The sequence below is a fragment of the Perognathus longimembris genome, chromosome 3, assembly GCF_023159225.1.
Source record: "Perognathus longimembris pacificus isolate PPM17 chromosome 3, ASM2315922v1, whole genome shotgun sequence".
Classification (NCBI taxonomy): domain Eukaryota; kingdom Metazoa; phylum Chordata; class Mammalia; order Rodentia; family Heteromyidae; genus Perognathus; species Perognathus longimembris.
In genome coordinates, this window is record NC_063163.1 from 54242346 (window position 1) to 54250658 (window position 8313).

Genomic DNA, 8313 nt, shown 5'->3' on the forward strand with positions numbered 1-8313 from the left:
AGTCTAAAAATAAATCTTATTAATGACCTAAAAAACAACTCCTGATCTCTTCCTCAATAAGCTTCTCCAACTTATTAGCAGAGTAAGAATTTTCTAGACTTTCTCATGTCTCTCCCTTGCCCTGACGTCCTTCGTTTTAAAACATGAAACACAGTATAGGCTCTCCAAGTTGCTTTCTTCATATAACTTTTCTGGTTTCAAAGTTTTATATTAATAATATTTAGAATAATATGCACTATTCTTGAGATAATTATATAGTGGTTATGAGTCTCTTTTAGTTACAATTCCTTCAAATGGGATCTTTGGTAAAATAACTGAACACAATTAGCTTAAAGCTTTGAGTTTTTTAAATGTAGGCTCTTGAGGCTGAAACTCTCTAAGTTAATATAAAAATGTAGTTTAAGCCTCTTTTTTAAAAGAAGGATACTACAATCAGAAATATGAGCATATCCCTTTAAGAAGAGAATCATATTTTGATGCAAAGAACTAAGGAGAAATCTCCTTAGATTTGAAAGTACTGAGTTTTGTGTTTTTCTTTTCTGGGAGTGCATGATATATTGTAAATCCTTGTAAGGTGCAGAGTAGAAAACTGAATTAAAAGCCTAGAAAACCCAACCATAAGCTGTGGTGATTCTCATTACAGTTGAAAAAACCATCTGCAAGGCACTAATGCTCCATCAGAGTGCTAACCTTTTCTCCAATCTGTTAAGTCAGATAAAGACTCCTGGTGTCTAATAACTTTATCACAAGACCTGGTCTGAAAGGAAAAAAGAATAAGTTGGTATGGAAATCATTGTTTGAGAAAAAAATTTTTAGACAACTGCAAATGATGAGAAAAAGGTAGATACTAGAGGAAGTTATTAATTATATTTATTTCTAAGCATTTCAGACATAACTTGTTCTAGAATAAACATTCTATGTTTTAAAATTATTTTCTCTCTGTGATTTGAATCTTTTGTCCCACGTCTATTATAACAAGGAAATCAGTGCACTTTCTGCAATTTGCAAAAGCAGCCTATACTTTTTCCCTGTAGCTGCTGATTATAACGTGGCCAAATGATTTGGAAGCACCCTTGACAATTTGAAAACCTAAAATAAAACTCAGGCTGTTATTCATCCATCAACACTAACTCATTTCACAAGTGAAGAATAAGAATAGAGATTTCGATCGTGATACAATGTACTAAAGGTACAGAAGGAAGACACAATTTTGTCAGACATTTGGTGCCATCATCAAATCTCTCCATCAGGCTTTTAGAATTCTCTTCTAATTGTCTATGAAGTAAAATGAAGACAGTTCCCCCAAATATTATGGAAACAGTGTCCATCGATCTTAAATATAAAAGATAATGGGTATGTAACATCTATCCTAAGAGAGACAAGGATCAAAGATGAGTTGTCCAATGCACAGAATTTCCTGGAAAGGACCTGGGCTGCCAACAATAAATATATGGAATAAATAAAAGATGTATTTTTTAAGTGAGTCTGTGTAAGACCCATTGTGTTGAATCACTGGCATTATCCCCATTGAATGCATTATAGCTCCTTTTAGCATTGCCCTTTCCTTACCCAGCACCCTGGTCTACCTCAGTCTACCAAATTGGCCAGTTAGGATTTGGTTCACCCTTTATCATTGACAGAGTTTAGTATATTTAGGTCTCTACAGCTGAGTAGAAAAATAAGTGAACCAGAAGTCAGTTCTGCCAATATCTCTTGCTTGAGTACCTAGGGCCTTGATCTCTACTACTTTGCTTTTAGCTGTATGACTCCTAGTTCTATTCAAACAAGCTATACAGCTTACAGTCCCAATCAGGGAAGGAACCCAGGAACTCAACACTGAATTGATCCAAAGACAGACAAATCTATAGTATTTGGCACCTAGGTAAGCAAGCATTCAAATGCAGCCTATGGAGATGGAAATAACACCATCATTACCCCCCAGTAGGTTCCTCCGCCTGTACTTCTAGTCATAGGCTATCACCATCATTCACAGATACTTAGGGAAGAAACTTAATGAGATTCCCAGTCCCATTCTTTCCTTAATACTCTCTCCAATGAATAACTAAGCTCCCTTGAACCCATCGTGTTTTTATTATAATTTTCTATTATCTTTAAGTAGTAGTACAAAGGGATTTTTCAACTCACTATGCCAGTTTATGAGAACAATGCATCTTGATCAATGTGGCCCCTTCCATGTTCTCCTCATTATTCCCCCTCCCATGCCTACTCACTAGTTATCTAACTTCATTTTCAAACATTTTATTATGACTGCATTTGCTCTCCCTTTCCTCTCCATTTGAATTTGTCTTCTAAGTGTTTCTCAAACTCAATTCCATATCTCAGATTCAGAGGACCAGCATCAGAAACTACCTCCAATCTTGGCTCCCTTCATACAGTTTTCTACAGAGTATTTCACAAAACAACAAGGATCCACTTTAAACTTTGGCTGACTTTGGCTATCGTGTGCAGTAAGTTATGACAGCATTTGGCACGAGGCCTTGTAAAGAAAGAGGATCTCATCTGTGGGCTCATATACATGAAGGGGTTCAATGCTGTGCTGAGATTTCCCTTCCAAGAGTGATGAAAAAGACATTTTAAGATGTTTTCATGTGGCCATTAAAGCCCAGTAAGTTAGAAGTCAGCCAAGGGGGTCTGAGTTCTAAAGATTATAATTACACAGTATCTTCTCATCATTATCACTTTTATGGAGTGTCTTCTGATGTTTCCTAATATTTCAGGAGATAAAAAACAGGCTTTATAAAGTATATAGCTGTTTGAATTATGGAGTTAGATAGTCTACCACGTAATGCTACAACATTTATTATGGCAGACTGTATTTTTCCACTTAAGTGATAAAAGTCAGGAACTGATTTTCCTGTAATTAATTTCAATATATAAATTTATAATGAATTCCTTATTTTTAGCCAGTACATTTTGAATTACTCAGTGTGAATCTATCTATCTGAAAGAATATATGTGTGTGTGAGTGTGTGTGTGTGTGTGTGTGTGTGTGTGTGTGTGCACCAGTATTTGGATAGGTTTCACAGCTCTAATCCATGAAAAATATAAAATTTATTTCTTCCATATCATAACATACATATATATATATATATATATATATATATCCAAAGCCTGTGATATGGCTATACCATGCCATTCTCATGCTTTAGCCCCCTTCCTAAGAGTCAAAACTTCCTAGCTTAATTTAGGAAGTTCAGCATAATTTTATTCTACTTCTCCAGTGTAAAACCAATTTATTTCCATTTCATTAGGGTGCTCTGGATCTTCAGGCACATTAATTTCTTGATTCATTTTTTCGTGTCATCATCATACCTCAATAGGCTTCCCTCTCAACATCTGGGCTTATCACTGAACCATCTTTACATTGTTATGGAGCTGATCTTCTACGATTTCCAGGCTCCCTAGCCTGGGCAAATTCTGGGTAAGTCCCATTCCCTTTATGTACCTAGAACATCTAGTTTTCCACAGATGTCTCCCTTTCTCTTCTTGTATCATACATGAAACTGTATGAATGTGAAGTCAGAGGCAAAGGGTGTTTCAGCAAAAAAAAGCAATAATAATAATAATTAACACTATTGAGCATGTACATACTATTCATTACATTAGATATTTTACATGGTAAAGCTCATTTAATTTTCATAAAGTCTGAATCTACTGGCAATAGACTCACCTGTTAGTTAGCTAAATACCAAAACACAAATTGTACATGAGGAATATAAGTGGGTGATAATTCACAGAATCCAAGGAAAAGTTCAGCAAGTAGGCCAAATAGTCCCAGGGAAGTTTTGGAAATCTAGGAGAATACTGCCTTCTTCAAGACTCATTATGGCTCAAAATATCATAGGCCTTTACAATTGAAAGTAATTAATTTACCCCAGGAGTTCAGAAACAGTACATGCAGAGGGCTGACTATAACTTGTTCAGTTGTTAATTGGCAGAGATTGGCCTTCAGTCAAGTTTATGTGACTACAAAACCCATATTTGTACACTCATCTGGTGACTGACATGGCATTACCATAAAAGAGGCAGTCCACAAATGCTTCATGGGTGATTAAATAGAAAATATGGATATGTAAATGAATAAAGGTAAGCATAAGTGATAAGAAAGTAGTTTAAGTTTAGGATGTGTCGAAATCTACATAAGATGGAGGTTTAGGAAGATTCTGTATAGCTCTTTCAATCTTACTTCCCCCAAGTAAAATCTTCTACTATTCTGTCACTACATTCCACAAATCTTGCTTCAATATATTTTCATTTTTCTTTAACAACTAATGTATTTTTCTCCTTGGCTTATTCAACCTCCTTTTTCCATTGATAATTTCTATCTTCATATATCTTCTTCTCTGACAAACCTAAAAGGAAGTTTTATCTTACAACATTAATTATATTGATAATATTGACTTGCGTGGCCTACTCACTGCCTCATGGCTGATACATATTAAACAGTGCATCTCACTAAGTAGATTAGCATCAGTTATAGAAGGACAGATAAAGGATATTCCATTTCAGCCCAGGAAGTGAAAAACAAATTAAAAAGTGCCTCATGAATTATTATTTCTTGATTAACTGTTGAGGTGTTGTTCACAAGTTGATGCATTGCATCTGAAAATGGAAACACTGAACTTCCTGGCTGTAGATCGGTTCAATTGTGATTTAAAGGCCATAAAGTGTGAATCTGGCCAAGCTGTAGCTTTGCTCACCTGCAGCCGGATGTGGCTATACCTTGTTGGAATTCTGCCCTGTGTGCTCTGCTGTAAGTAGAATGGAGGAGACATAAGTCATAGGGAGCGTTGAGAATTCACAAAACAAATACTTAGAAAGATAACAGAAGACTAGAGCAGACTACTGATTTCTGAGCAGCCTGCCTAGTTTACTAAAAGCAAGATGGATCTCTGACTTTAGTCATTTCTTCTATGCTAAGTTGTGTGGAAACCATAAAATGCTTTAAAAAATGAATCTCTCTGGTTCAGTTTGTTTTGGGCAAATTCCAAAACATTATTCCTTTTTCAGTGGGTCTGTTCACTCTCCTGCAGGGAAAGTTGCTGTGAATAAAGCTTACAATATATACTTTTTTTTTTTAACTATATCAGATGTTTCCTCTGGGGAGTTTGACAGAATTTCTCAGCAATATTATACTGGTTTTTGACATTCTTCTTCCAAATATGTTTGCAGTCAATGAAGTCGGTCTTTCATATCCATGGATTCAACTAAATGCAGATGAAAATTACTCAAAGGAAAAATTGCAACCATGCTGTTCATATCCAGTCCTCTTTTCTTGCCATTAAATCGACTACAGCAAGTTTTTACATAGAATTCAAGTTATTTTAGGTATTACTAGACATCTTGAGATGCTTTAAAGAGAGGATATTTATAGGTTCTATGCAAATACTACATAATTTTAAGTAAGAGACGAGAATGTGCATGAGAGTAAGAGTATCCGGAACTCAATTCTCCATCGATGTTGAGGGATACCTGTACTTGGAAAGAGAACAAAATTCAGACATCTTACATTGTCTTTCTGGAGATCAGCTAGCTCATAAGGACTTTTAAAATTGAAATGGAAGTGGAAAAGATGAGGGGGAACCATGGAAGGGGAAACATTGATCAAGATGCATTGTACTATAAACTGATTTGTTTATAATAAAAATGAAAAGAAAGATGTGCATGCATGCATATGCATGCACACCACCACTCCTCCCCCCCCACACACACATGGTTTAGTAAATAAAATGTCTCAAACATTCCTTTCCACCCCAAGAGCCACCTGCTGGACAGTGAGTGGCCAGATGTTTCTGATCATCTGGTTCCAGGCAGGAACTGCAGCTCATTATCTATTTCCTTTCTTCTTCTAGTCAGTGGCATTCAGGTGAAGTTTTCAGCCACAGCAAGATTAACATTCCCCTGAATAGCAGGATGAGTGATGAGTTCATGAAATAAAAGATGTGAAGGGATGGCTCTCGCTGAAATCGCTGGTGTACAGAATGGTTTTGAAAACCATATCAGACAAAATGCAACTTGGAGGAAATCTCCCGTAACTGTGAAACATCAAACCCTTCTAAGTGCCAAAGCATTCTCGTGCACTAAATTCCTGAGGTGAAAAACCTCCAGAGCACAGGCTTCCTCTTTTTAAAAGACCCTAGAGATGAAACTTTGCACGTTTCTGAACTCTGTAGGCTTAAAGCTGTCAATTTATACTTTTCTGCACCATTTTCTCCTTCCTGTCTCTTTAAAGATTCCTGCTGCTAGATGCAATGAAAAGCTACAATTTCTGCTTTCGATCAGCTTTCATATTCCTGAAGCCATAAGACAAATGCAAGATGAGTGAAAATGTTTTTCTATTCGCCTTTCTGTGAAGGAGGTAAAGAAGAAGGAGGTATGGGGTGGCTCATGAGGCTACTTGAGGATGCCAAGAAGAAACAAGAGTTTGTCTACAAAAGCTATCAATAGCTCCTTTGTTATTAACTACAGAAGCAAACAGGATGGACAGCACATAACAAAGGGCTGATTTCAGGGAATCACTCAGAGCAATGATAGCAGAGACAATAAAGATGGAGAAAGTAGGCTGGTTCAATACACAACACTCATACTTTTTTCTAAAGGCATCACATAACTTCCATTAGAAAGATTAAAGGCAAAGCAATCTTCTGAATTTTACATCAGTCTACCAATTGCATTTCTGAAAAGGAGAATATATAATACTGCATGATAGAAAATTGTCAAACTAATACATTATTATGCAAATATATTGAGTCTACAAAAACATTTTCTCCACTTCTGTGGCAGTTGGTACAAAAATATATGACCCAGAAATTTCAGAAAATAAATCCAAGAAGTTTAATACTTCAACACATAGCAAATGTATTTCATGTCTCAGGATCATTCTAGAATCTATTATCATAATCATCTGTAAGCAATTCTGGTGGTGGTAGTGGTGGTGGAGGGTGTGTGTGTGTGTGTGTGTGTGTGTGTGTGTGTGAGATCTACTCAGCACTGGATATCACGAGGTTAAAGGTTAAAAATTCTGAATTGCTGCCACTGTCAGACATGTACATATTACATAGGAGAGATAATGTATATGTGTTTTGGCCCAGTGGCAGGTCCATTCAATCACAGATTGAAAATGAGTATCACTAGCTCCATTATCATCTCATTCCTAATGATGGAAAGGTGATGTGGACAGAAGACAAAATAGAAAAGGAAGAACAGCACATCAAAAAAAAAAAAAAGAATGGAATAGAAGATTCCAAAGTTCTAAGTAATTCACAACAGTATAAGAGTAAATAACTTCTGAGACTTATACATGTAAAAAATATAAAAGCATATTGTTTAGAGATATAGCATTAATGATAGGAGGTATAATAAAATATCACAAGCGTCTAACTGTAAGAAGTGAGATGGGTTATAATGTTATTTGTGACGTATCTTTTCACAACAGTCAGTGATTAAAATATGTGCTTATTTCTATAAGACAATAATTTTAAATAAGTTGATACTTTATGTAAAAAAAAGAAAAGCAAAATCCTATGTGGCTACTTTGTAGCCAGTGGCAAGACTCAAGCACCTTATTAAAAGAAGCAAATGCTATTATCTTTCTGTTCTATTGAATGGATTTTACCACTTGTAAAGAAATGAAAGACTTGGGAAAAATTAAGTGAATTAAGTCAGTCCCAGAGAGACATATGATGCGTGTTTTCCATTATATGTGGAAACTAGACTTAGGTTATAAGGTTGTAAGTAAAAATTTTGGGAGGTATGCAAGTGCATACAAATGTACTAATGGAAATACAGTAGATGCGAGGGAGAGCTAAAATACTGTAATTCCTTAAAAAGGCAAAGTCAGACTTCAGCAAAATAAAACACTGAGAAGCCGATATTCTGAAAGGGGTGGGGTGGGGCCAAGGGGAAAGGAGTGGACAAATGAAGAGGAGAAGTTGGGGAGAATGTAGTCAAGAATCCAATGTATGTCCTACAAAATTAAAAAGTGTGAGAGAAGGGGTGGGAAAGGGAGGGATGGGTGTGGATATTAAAAAGGGTGAATTGATCAAGATACATTGTATTCATACACTGCTCTGTTAAATGTACAACTACTTAAAGATAATACAAAATTTACCTACAAAAATAAAACATGCAAAGAACAAAAGAAGAAGAAAATCTCAGAAGCCAGTGGCTTGCGCCTATAATCCTAGCTACTCAGGAGGCTGAGATCTGAGGACTATGGCTCAAAGCCAGCTTGTGAAAGAAAGTCTATGAGACTCTTAGCTCCAATTAACTACCAAAAAGCCAGAAGTAGAG